Raw genomic sequence first — 12,500 nt, 5'->3', positions numbered from 1 at the left:
CAGCCCTGTGCCACCCGGGGGGTTCCAGGGTGCTGAGATGGCTGACGTTTTGCTCCGCTCTCGACGGTCACCGCGCAACGCAAGAACAGGCCAAAAACTGGCCAAAACGGCCCAAAAACGGGCCAAAACTGGCCATTTTTGGCTGCGCGAGCGAGCGGCGAGTGGCGGACAGCGAGCGAAGCGAGAGGCAGCACCGTCCCTGCTATACGAAAGCCCCATCCAGCCCTGTGCCACCCGGGGGGTTCCAGGGTGCTGAGATGGCTGACATTTTGCTCCGCTCACGACGGTCGCCGCACCACGCAAGAACAGCCCAAAAACAGGCCAAAACGGCCCAAAAACGGGCCAAAACTGGCCATTTTTGGCTGCGCGAGCGAGCGGCGAGCGGCGGACAGCGAGCGAAGCGAGAGGCAGCACCGTCCCTGCTATACGAAAGCCCCATCCAGCCCTGTGCCACCCGGGGGGTTCCAGGGTGCTGAGATGGCTGACGTTTTGCTCCGCTCACGATGGTCACCGCACCACGCAAGAACAGCCCAAAAACAGGCCAAAACAGCCCAAAAACGGGCCAAAACAGGCCATTTTTGGCTGCGCGAGCGAGCGGCGAGCGGCGAACAGTGAGCGAAGCGTGAGGCAGCACCGTCCCTGCTATACGAAAGCCCCATCCAGCCCTGTGCCACCCGGGGGGTTCCAGGGTGCTGAGATGGCTGACGTTTTGCTCCGCTCTCGACGGTCACCGCGCAACGCAAGAACAGGCCAAAAACTGGCCAAAACGGCCCAAAAACGGGCCAAAACTGGCCATTTTTGGCTGCGCGAGCGAGCGGCGAGTGGCGGACAGCAAGCGAAGCGAGAGGCAGCACCGTCCCTGCTATACGAAAGCCCCATCCAGCCCTGTGCCACCCGGGGGGTTCCAGGGTGCTGAGATGGCTGACATTTTGCTCCGCTCACGACGGTCGCCGCACCACGCAAGAACAGCCCAAAAACAGGCCAAAACGGCCCAAAAACGGGCCAAAACTGGCCATTTTTGGCTGCGCGAGCGAGCGGCGAGCGGCGGACAGCGAGCGAAGCGAGAGGCAGCACCGTCCCTGCTATACGAAAGCCCCATCCAGCCCTGTGCCACCCGGGGGGTTCCAGGGTGCTGAGATGGCTGACGTTTTGCTCCGCTCACGATGGTCACCGCACCACGCAAGAACAGCCCAAAAACAGGCCAAAACAGCCCAAAAACGGGCCAAAACAGGCCATTTTTGGCTGCGCGAGCGAGCGGCGAGCGGCGAACAGTGAGCGAAGCGTGAGGCAGCACCGTCCCTGCTATACGAAAGCCCCATCCAGCCCTGTGCCACCCGGGGGGTTCCAGGGTGCTGAGATGGCTGACATTTTGCTCCGCTCACGACGGTCGCCGCGCCACGCAAGAACAGCCCAAAAACAGGCCAAAACAGCCCAAAAACGGGCCAAAACAGGCCATTTTTGGCTGCGCGAGCGAGCGGCGAGCGGCGAACAGCGAGCGAAGCGTGAGGCAGCACCGTCCCTGCTATACGAAAGCCCCATCCAGCCCTGTGCCACCCGGGGGGTTCCAGGGTGCTGAGATGGCTGACATTTTGCTCCGCTCACGACGGTCGCCGCGCCACACAAGAACAGCCCAAAAACAGGCCAAAACAGCCCAAAAACGGGCCAAAACAGGCCATTTTTGGCTGCGCGAGCGAGCGGCGAGCGGCGAACAGCGAGCGAAGCGTGAGGCAGCACCGTCCCTGCTATACGAAAGCCCCATCCAGCCCTGTGCCACCCGGGGGGTTCCAGGGTGCTGAGATGGCTGACATTTTGCTCCGCTCACGACGGTCGCCGCGCCACGCAAGAACAGCCCAAAAACAGGCCAAAACAGCCCAAAAACGGGCCAAAACAGGCCATTTTTGGCTGCGCGAGCGAGCGGCGAGCGGCGAACAGCGAGCGAAGCGTGAGGCAGCACCGTCCCTGCTATACGAAAGCCCCATCCAGCCCTGTGCCACCCGGGGGGTTCCAGGGTGCTGAGATGGCTGACGTTTTGGTCCGCTCTCGACGGTCACCGCGCAACGCAAGAACAGGCCAAAAACTGGCCAAAACGGCCCAAAAACGGGCCAAAACTGGCCATTTTTGGCTGCGCGAGCGAGCGGCGAGTGGCGGACAGCGAGCGAAGCGAGAGGCAGCACCGTCCCTGCTATACGAAAGCCCCATCCAGCCCTGTGCCACCCGGGGGGTTCCAGGGTGCTGAGATGGCTGACATTTTGCTCCGCTCACGACGGTCGCCGCGCCATGCAAGAACAGCCCAAAAACAGGCCAAAACGGCCCAAAAACGGGCCAAAACTGGCCATTTTTGGCTGCGCGAGCGAGCGGCGAGCGGCGGACAGCGAGCGAAGCGAGAGGCAGCACCGTCCCTGCTATACGAAAGCCCCATCCAGCCCTGTGCCACCCGGGGGGTTCCAGGGTGCTGAGATGGCTGACGTTTTGCTCCGCTCACGATGGTCACCGCACCACGCAAGAACAGCCCAAAAACAGGCCAAAACAGCCCAAAAACGGGCCAAAACAGGCCATTTTTGGCTGCGCGAGCGAGCGGCGAGCGGCGAACAGTGAGCGAAGCGTGAGGCAGCACCGTCCCTGCTATACGAAAGCCCCATCCAGCCCTGTGCCACCCGGGGGGTTCCAGGGTGCTGAGATGGCTGACGTTTTGCTCCGCTCTCGACGGTCACCGCGCAACGCAAGAACAGGCCAAAAACTGGCCAAAACGGCCCAAAAACGGGCCAAAACTGGCCATTTTTGGCTGCGCGAGCGAGCGGCGAGTGGCGGACAGCAAGCGAAGCGAGAGGCAGCACCGTCCCTGCTATACGAAAGCCCCATCCAGCCCTGTGCCACCCGGGGGGTTCCAGGGTGCTGAGATGGCTGACATTTTGCTCCGCTCACGACGGTCGCCGCACCACGCAAGAACAGCCCAAAAACAGGCCAAAACGGCCCAAAAACGGGCCAAAACTGGCCATTTTTGGCTGCGCGAGCGAGCGGCGAGCGGCGGACAGCGAGCGAAGCGAGAGGCAGCACCGTCCCTGCTATACGAAAGCCCCATCCAGCCCTGTGCCACCCGGGGGGTTCCAGGGTGCTGAGATGGCTGACGTTTTGCTCCGCTCACGATGGTCACCGCACCACGCAAGAACAGCCCAAAAACAGGCCAAAACAGCCCAAAAACGGGCCAAAACAGGCCATTTTTGGCTGCGCGAGCGAGCGGCGAGCGGCGAACAGTGAGCGAAGCGTGAGGCAGCACCGTCCCTGCTATACGAAAGCCCCATCCAGCCCTGTGCCACCCGGGGGGTTCCAGGGTGCTGAGATGGCTGACGTTTTGCTCCGCTCTCGACGGTCACCGCGCAACGCAAGAACAGGCCAAAAACTGGCCAAAACGGCCCAAAAACGGGCCAAAACTGGCCATTTTTGGCTGCGCGAGCGAGCGGCGAGTGGCGGACAGCAAGCGAAGCGAGAGGCAGCACCGTCCCTGCTATACGAAAGCCCCATCCAGCCCTGTGCCACCCGGGGGGTTCCAGGGTGCTGAGATGGCTGACATTTTGCTCCGCTCACGACGGTCGCCGCACCACGCAAGAACAGCCCAAAAACAGGCCAAAACGGCCCAAAAACGGGCCAAAACTGGCCATTTTTGGCTGCGCGAGCGAGCGGCGAGCGGCGGACAGCGAGCGAAGCGAGAGGCAGCACCGTCCCTGCTATACGAAAGCCCCATCCAGCCCTGTGCCACCCGGGGGGTTCCAGGGTGCTGAGATGGCTGACGTTTTGCTCCGCTCACGATGGTCACCGCACCACGCAAGAACAGCCCAAAAACAGGCCAAAACAGCCCAAAAACGGGCCAAAACAGGCCATTTTTGGCTGCGCGAGCGAGCGGCGAGCGGCGAACAGTGAGCGAAGCGTGAGGCAGCACCGTCCCTGCTATACGAAAGCCCCATCCAGCCCTGTGCCACCCGGGGGGTTCCAGGGTGCTGAGATGGCTGACATTTTGCTCCGCTCACGACGGTCGCCGCGCCACGCAAGAACAGCCCAAAAACAGGCCAAAACAGCCCAAAAACGGGCCAAAACAGGCCATTTTTGGCTGCGCGAGCGAGCGGCGAGCGGCGAACAGCGAGCGAAGCGTGAGGCAGCACCGTCCCTGCTATACGAAAGCCCCATCTAACAAAGAACAGCCCAAAAGGAGGCCAAAACGGGGTAAGAAGGGGCAAAAACGGGGCAAAACTTGCCCATCTTTGGCCGAGCGGCGGAGAGCGAGCGAGCGAAGTTTGGGGGCAGGGCAGATGGGTCAGGAGGCTTGGTTGGGGTCATTGTATTGTCTGAACCCAAACCCAACTGTATACTGGTGTGGTGAGGTGAGGTGAGGTGAGCTGAGCTGCGAGGCGGGTGAATTAGTCAACGAGGGCAATGACCGCTCCGTCATCAAACTGTCGAACGAAGTGGTAACAATGCATCGACCTGTGCAGTGACAGCTCCGTGATTGCTTGCGCCCGCCTCATCGAATCAAAGGCACTTGGACACCTGGATTGCTGAGCGCTGCTGCACTTGGACACCTGGATTGCTGAGCGCTGCTGCACTTGGACACCTCATCGAATCAAAGGCACTCCGTCATTGCCATCGCCTGCCTCATAGAATCAAAGGCAGGCACTCGGGCCACGTGCGGCGGCTCCTGCATTGCTGAGCGCTGCTGCACTTGGAGACACCTAAGCTGTCACGCCCCTCAAAATATCCATGATTTTTAAAATAATTTCAACACAAACCAATCCATCCAGGATCCAAACTAACGTTTGAGGACACTGAAAAACATTCAATCAAATTCACATCCATAAAACCTGTGCAGTTTAAAATCATATATCACATCACTCGATAATTCACATTTATGGCAACCCAAGCCAACTTGACAAAAAAATGAACAACATTTATAAATCCACAAGCTAAATAAATTATACAATCAGAACTCCAACTATTCACCACAAGTTCATATCACCATAAATTAGACTTAACATTCTGAAATTCCAAATAAGAGAGATCTCCTAACACTTGGACACAGTATATCCATTTCGGTTCATCGACAACATTTCATTATATACAAGACATACTTATACAACAATATCGTAATAACCAACCAGACTTGCCCATTATTCTGAATAGCTATCCACTGCCTCAGCCCAAATCAAACATCTCGAAGAGTGACAAGCTGACCTGAAAGATTTATATAACAACGGAGTGAGCCAAAAACGGCTCAGCAAGTGACAAAGCATATTCAGAACAAAAGGAACGATTTCAAACGAGTAAGGTATCATAATGCAAGGCAGAATACAAGAATTCTCAAGGATACCATCTCAATAGATACCAAATCATACGTATCATGTCATTCAAAACATATTTGATCCATAAGGAATGGGGCATAGAGTAATTGGAACATATCAATGGCAGATAGGACATTTCAGAACATATCAGTTCATAGCAAATGGAGCACAGAGTAATTGGAACAAATCAATGGCAGATAGGACATTTCAGAACATATCAGTTCATAGCAAATGGAGCACAAAGTGATTGGAGCATATCAATGGCAGATAGGACATTTCAGAACATATCAGTTCATAGCAAATGGAGCACAGAGTAATTGGAACAAATCAATGGCAGATAGGACATTTCAGAACATATCAGTTCATAGCAAATGGAGCACAAAGTGATTGGAGCATATCAATGGCAGATAGGACATTTCAGAACATATCAGTTCATAGCAAATGGAGCACAGAGTAATTGGAACAAATCAATGGCAGATAGGACATTTCAGAACATATCAGTTCATAGCAAATGGAGCACAAAGTGATTGGAGCATATCAATGGCAGATAGGACATTTCAGAACATATCAGTTCATAGCAAATGGAGCACAGAGTAATTGGAGCATATCAGAAACAAAGGAAACATATCGGAGCTTATCAAAGGCATAAAAAATGTTCCAGAACACATCAACGATCTATGGAACATTACGAAGCAAACTCAATAGTGAATGAAGCATTTCAGAGCATATCAAACTCATATGTCGTACAGAAGCTCAAACGTCGTCCTTGACGTTGCAATCATATCATACTTATCCAGAGCACGAACAGAAATAACTCACCAAAACTCTGGATGTCATATCAAACATATAGAGGGTGTAGTGGGATCTCAGTCAGAATGTGATTCATCCATTTCTGAATGACCACCTGACAAAAGTCTCCCACGTCTGGGAGCTCCATCCACCCACGTCTAGGTGAAGTCAGAGGGGGCCGGCAGAGCATCGCAGGCTCTATGCATAACTCCCTTTACCATTTCTGGCAAAGGTTCACAACTCCCTTTACCATTTCTGGCAAAGGTTCACAACTCCCTTTACCATTTCTGGCAAAGGTTCACAACTCCCTTTACCATTTCTGGCAAAGGTTCACAACTCCCTTTACCATTTCTGGCAAAGGTTCACAATATCCCACACACCAGAGTACAAGAAGGCAGTTTCAACAATAAGCAGCATATAACGGAAGCACACGCGGAACAACCAAACGTACATGTGCCTTTTCAAAACAATGATGCAAGGAACAAATCTCTCACAAAAGTATTCAGATTTGGAAACGAAATGAAAGCAAGAGCATTCAAGGATTCCAAACAATCATATATAGCTCAATTCAAATAAGAAGATTTGATGAATTCAATGTCCAAAGGAATGAAACTGGAATAGGCACATATCAAAAGCAAATGCGGAACAATAGGATATACATGTGCCTATATGAGTCAATACGATATAGCATAAACGTTACACAACAGTTTTCAAGAATGCAATAATTTTAGGGACAAGAGCATAAAAGAATTCAAAGCAGTAATATAAAGCTCAATTGAATGAGAAAGCTAAAGGGTATCAACTTCCAAAGGAATGAAACCAGAATATGAGAAATCGACCAAAGCTCGATTTCTGGCAGAATACAAAAGGCACATTGAACAAATGATTCAAACTATCAATCGTGCTCCAATTTACTCAGAAATAATCATTGGATAATACTTTCAGATAAGACAGGCTTCATATGAATTGAACTGTCCAACAGAGAGAGTTACAAATAATTTGGTAAGCAAGTGTCGTAGAACAAAATCTTTGTTGGCAGAATTCATAAAGTCAGATTCAATAGATAACTGGCCAGGTGTTTGGATTCCAAATCTTTCAATCCATATATCAAAGAAAGGTCTACGAGTCTAGTTTCCAATGAAATCAGTTTTGAACAAATCAGAGTTTCCAACAAAGACTTATAGGCAGCTCGGTATCAAAAGGTCAGAATCTCAGAAGTTGCACAGATTCGAATCGTTACGTCTAAACAGGAGATATATCAAATGCAAGGCTAGAACAATTCAAAGTTCCTCATATTCAAAGCAAATGTAGAGATAAAAATGGCAGTGAGGAACGATCAGGATACTTGCAAGAGAAAAGATTTGAAAGCTTGCAATAGAAAAGGTTAGAACACTTGCAATAAGACATATCAGAGCAATTATAGGAGAAACGATCAGAGAACTTGCAATAAGACATATCAGAGCAATTATAGGAGAAACGAACAGGGAACTTGCAATAGAAAGGATCGAAACAAGTGGGAAACTTGCCTTTCAAATATTTTGATCTGAATATCCAAGGAAGGTGCCAATCCAATCTTTCTACTTTTCCTCCGTGTCCTCTCTCTGTTTCGTTTTGTGCTCTCGTTTTCTTCCTTTCTTCGCAATTACACCACGTGTCGAACATCGAGGCACAGTCACCTGCTCTCTTTTACTCTCATTCCTTCTTTTTCTTTCCCAAACACAGCTGCCACAGCCGCCGTCGCTGCCGCTGCCACAATCGCAGCCACGACCGCAACTGCGGTCACAACCGCAGCCCCCTTCCACTGCACTATTTCCTTCTTCCCTTCTCTCGTTCCTACTCTTTCTCTTTCCCAAAAGCAGCTACTGCAGCTACTGCAGCCACCACCGCTGCCGCAGCTACCGCAGCCAACGTCGCAGCCGCAGCCGGAGTCGCAGCCACGGCCGCAGCCACCACACTCGCAGCCTCTTCTTCCTCTCCTTCCCTTCTTCCTTTCTCTTCTTCTTCCTTTCCTTCTCTTCTTTCCCAGCTGCATGCTGCAGTCGCAGCCTCAGCCACGGCCACAGCCTTTTCTTCCTCCCCTGCTCATCTTCCTCTCCTTCTTCTCTTCCAACTGCAGCTGCCGTCGCCGCAGCCGCAGCCCCTACTCTTCTTCCTCTCCTTCCCTTCTTCCTTTCTCTTCTTCTTTCCCTGCCACAGCTGCAGCTGCCACAACCGCAGCCGCAGCTACTTTCTTCCCTTCTCCTCTTCCTTTTCCTTCCTTTCTTCTTCTTCTCTTCTTCTCCTTCCTCCCCTTCTTCTCCCCGACGTCACCCACACCCTCTCCTCTGTTTCGTCTGCAGGAAACAGAGGTATCACAACCTCTTCCCCTGCTTCCTCTTCCTCTTCTCTTCCTCTTCTTCTTCTTCTCCTCTTCGAACGCCCCACACCTCTCCTCTGTTTCCACCTGCAGGAAACAGAGGTGCTGCAGCCCTAGCTGCTGCCACCTCTCGCTCCTCTCCCTCTTCCCTCTCTTTTCCCTCTTCTTCTCCTCTTCCCTTTTCCTCCCCAACCCCACACACCTCCTCGCTGCAGCCTTGCCGCAGCTATCCTCTTCTCTTCTTCTTCTTCTTCTTCTTCTACCACTCTCCTTCTTGTCCTCACGCCCCACCGCTCTCTCTGTTTCTGGAAGAAACAGAGTGCGTGGGAGGCGGTGGGATAATACCGAATTTTCGGTTTTCCCTTTTTTTTTTCTTTTTTGCAACTTAGCAGTTTAGTCCTTGTAATTTCTATATTTACATATAGGTCCTCCAATTTATATATAAATCTTTATTAATAATTTTTAAAAGCGAGGGATATTACACTCTCCCCCCCTTAAAAGAAAATTTAGTCCTCTAAATTGATAATAGCTCAATCGATGAAAAGATGAGGATTATGATATCTCTATTTCCTCCTCCTACTCTTAAATAGTTTCATCAATACAATACAATTACATAATTATCCACGAGCGACCGAAATATTCTCCTCCTTGATCCTCAGTAGACGGTAACCCGACCTTCAAGCAATTTTTCTAAAAATACTTGCGCACCCTACAGTTAATCAAACAAGTCGTTACTTCAGGAAATACTCATTTTTGATTGTCACCTGATTCAATTGTCTATAATCATTACAAAGCCTCAATGTTCCATACATCTTTTTAACTAACACCGGAGCACCCCATGATGAAATATTAAGCCAAATAAAATCCTCATTTAATAATCCTTGTAGTTGCTTTTCCAATTCCACTTACTCAAATGATATCTTTCTGTAGAGAGGCTTAGATATTGGGATTGTCCCAAGGACCAAATCAAAAGCAAGATCACATTTGGAGATAATCCAAACAAGTCATCCTGGGATACATTAGGCAAGGAGACAAATAATGTCCAATACTCTCAAAATAAAAGATCGGCTGATCAAATATGTAAAAAGTGATCATTGGTTATATACCAATCCATACTGGTATGATAAGAAGATAGCCAATCCATACCAAGTATAATATCATAACTCCAAATCTCTAGGAGAACTAAATCAGCAAAAGTTCAAGTTCTCCAACAAAAATCAGACAAGAGGACCAGATTCAAGTTCGTTATCAAAGAATCTCCAATGATTGTACTTACATATAGCACATAATGTAGTGGTCTAGGTTGAATACCCAAGTGATAGGCAAAATATTCCGAATCAAATCATAAATGGGACCCATGGTCAAACAAATATTTGCATTCTTTCATAAACATGCATAATACCTTTGACCACTGATTTATAAGTTTCAGAATCATATTCAGTGATAGCATACACTTTGACATGGGCTGATGATTTATGAGGCAGTGACTCTTTCTTATTGTTCAAAGGGCAGTCTTTTATTTTATGATCCAACTTTCTACAAGCAAAATAGACTCCAATCACCCGAAAGCACAAACTTGTTTCATAATTTAACTTGTAATTCACACATGATTGAGTCTTTTGTGATGACTTCCCATTTCAAATCCAAAGGTCTTGACCCTCTTGTTATTACTTTCTGATTCATTTCCAATCATATTTTTATTGCTAAACTTATCCTTATCATTCTTGCCACAGATCTCCAAAAATTCTTTTCATTGTTGCCACTAATGATCAGCCTCTATTTCCAATATAAGGTGGCAAAAGAAATCTTTCGATCATCAGAACAATTTTGTACATCATATATCTTCTCTGTTTGCATCATTCATTTTTCTACCACCAATGAAATTAGGTCCACCATGCTTCCGCTGCGCCACTCTGATTGAATATCCCCGATCAATCCTTTCATTCCCCTTAATTAATCAGAAACAAATGAAATAGGAGGACCAAATGTCCTCATCATCCTAGATTCCTAAAATGCACCAAAGAAAAATTTCCACCAATCACTAAAGTTCATTAGACCTCAATATATTTTGCATGTCAACATATCAAATATTTCAGTAATCCTCAAACAATGCTCTGATACCACCTCTGTCACGCCCCTCAAAATATCCATGATTTTTAAAATAATTTCAACACAAACCAATCCATCCAGGATCCAAACTAACGTTTGAGGACACTGAAAAACATTCAATCAAATTCACATCCATAAAACCTGTGCAGTTTAAAATCATATATCACATCACTCGATAATTCACATTTATGGCAACCCAAGCCAACTTGACAAAAAAATGAACAACATTTATAAATCCACAAGCTAAATAAATTATACAATCAGAACTCCAACTATTCACCACAAGTTCATATCACCATAAATTAGACTTAACATTCTGAAATTCCAAATAAGAGAGATCTCCTAACACTTGGACACAGTATATCCATTTCGGTTCATCGACAACATTTCATTATATACAAGACATACTTATACAACAATATCGTAATAACCAACCAGACTTGCCCATTATTCTGAATAGCTATCCACTGCCTCAGCCCAAATCAAACATCTCGAAGAGTGACAAGCTGACCTGAAAGATTTATATAACAACGGAGTGAGCCAAAAACGGCTCAGCAAGTGACAAAGCATATTCAGAACAAAAGGAACGATTTCAAACGAGTAAGGTATCATAATGCAAGGCAGAATACAAGAATTCTCAAGGATACCATCTCAATAGATACCAAATCATACGTATCATGTCATTCAAAACATATTTGATCCATAAGGAATGGGGCATAGAGTAATTGGAACATATCAATGGCAGATAGGACATTTCAGAACATATCAGTTCATAGCAAATGGAGCACAGAGTAATTGGAACAAATCAATGGCAGATAGGACATTTCAGAACATATCAGTTCATAGCAAATGGAGCACAAAGTGATTGGAGCATATCAATGGCAGATAGGACATTTCAGAACATATCAGTTCATAGCAAATGGAGCACAGAGTAATTGGAACAAATCAATGGCAGATAGGACATTTCAGAACATATCAGTTCATAGCAAATGGAGCACAAAGTGATTGGAGCATATCAATGGCAGATAGGACATTTCAGAACATATCAGTTCATAGCAAATGGAGCACAGAGTAATTGGAACAAATCAATGGCAGATAGGACATTTCAGAACATATCAGTTCATAGCAAATGGAGCACAAAGTGATTGGAGCATATCAATGGCAGATAGGACATTTCAGAACATATCAGTTCATAGCAAATGGAGCACAGAGTAATTGGAGCATATCAGAAACAAAGGAAACATATCGGAGCTTATCAAAGGCATAAAAAATGTTCCAGAACACATCAACGATCTATGGAACATTACGAAGCAAACTCAATAGTGAATGAAGCATTTCAGAGCATATCAAACTCATATGTCGTACAGAAGCTCAAACGTCGTCCTTGACGTTGCAATCATATCATACTTATCCAGAGCACGAACAGAAATAACTCACCAAAACTCTGGATGTCATATCAAACATATAGAGGGTGTAGTGGGATCTCAGTCAGAATGTGATTCATCCATTTCTGAATGACCACCTGACAAAAGTCTCCCACGTCTGGGAGCTCCATCCACCCACGTCTAGGTGAAGTCAGAGGGGGCCGGCAGAGCATCGCAGGCTCTATGCATAACTCCCTTTACCATTTCTGGCAAAGGTTCACAACTCCCTTTACCATTTCTGGCAAAGGTTCACAACTCCCTTTACCATTTCTGGCAAAGGTTCACAACTCCCTTTACCATTTCTGGCAAAGGTTCACAACTCCCTTTACCATTTCTGGCAAAGGTTCACAATATCCCACACACCAGAGTACAAGAAGGCAGTTTCAACAATAAGCAGCATATAACGGAAGCACACGCGGAACAACCAAACGTACATGTGCCTTTTCAAAACAATGATGCAAGGAACAAATCTCTCACAAAAGTATTCAGATTTGG

The 12,500-nt window shown here is 47.8% G+C and overlaps 1 long non-coding RNA gene across 1 annotated transcript in view; it reads right to left on the bottom strand.

Annotated features, from left to right (window-relative positions):
* Positions 1 to 4,888: 4,888 nt before the first annotated feature.
* The window catches only part of LOC135666760 (uncharacterized), a 9,915-nt gene continuing 2,303 nt past the window's right edge, over positions 4,889 to 12,500 (bottom strand). Inside the window, exons 2-3 of the long non-coding RNA XR_010509843.1 lie at positions 7,643 to 11,092; positions 4,889 to 5,220 (exon numbers count right to left, since the gene is read on the bottom strand). This is a non-coding gene — a long non-coding RNA (uncharacterized LOC135666760). The remainder of the gene's footprint in view (positions 5,221 to 7,642; positions 11,093 to 12,500) is intronic.

Source organism: Musa acuminata, unplaced genomic scaffold (assembly GCF_036884655.1).
Source record: "Musa acuminata AAA Group cultivar baxijiao unplaced genomic scaffold, Cavendish_Baxijiao_AAA HiC_scaffold_1126, whole genome shotgun sequence".
NCBI classification, from domain to species: Eukaryota; Viridiplantae; Streptophyta; class Magnoliopsida; order Zingiberales; family Musaceae; genus Musa; species Musa acuminata.
Note: the sequence above shows the minus strand (reverse complement) of the source record. Positions and strands in the feature narration are given on the sequence as shown.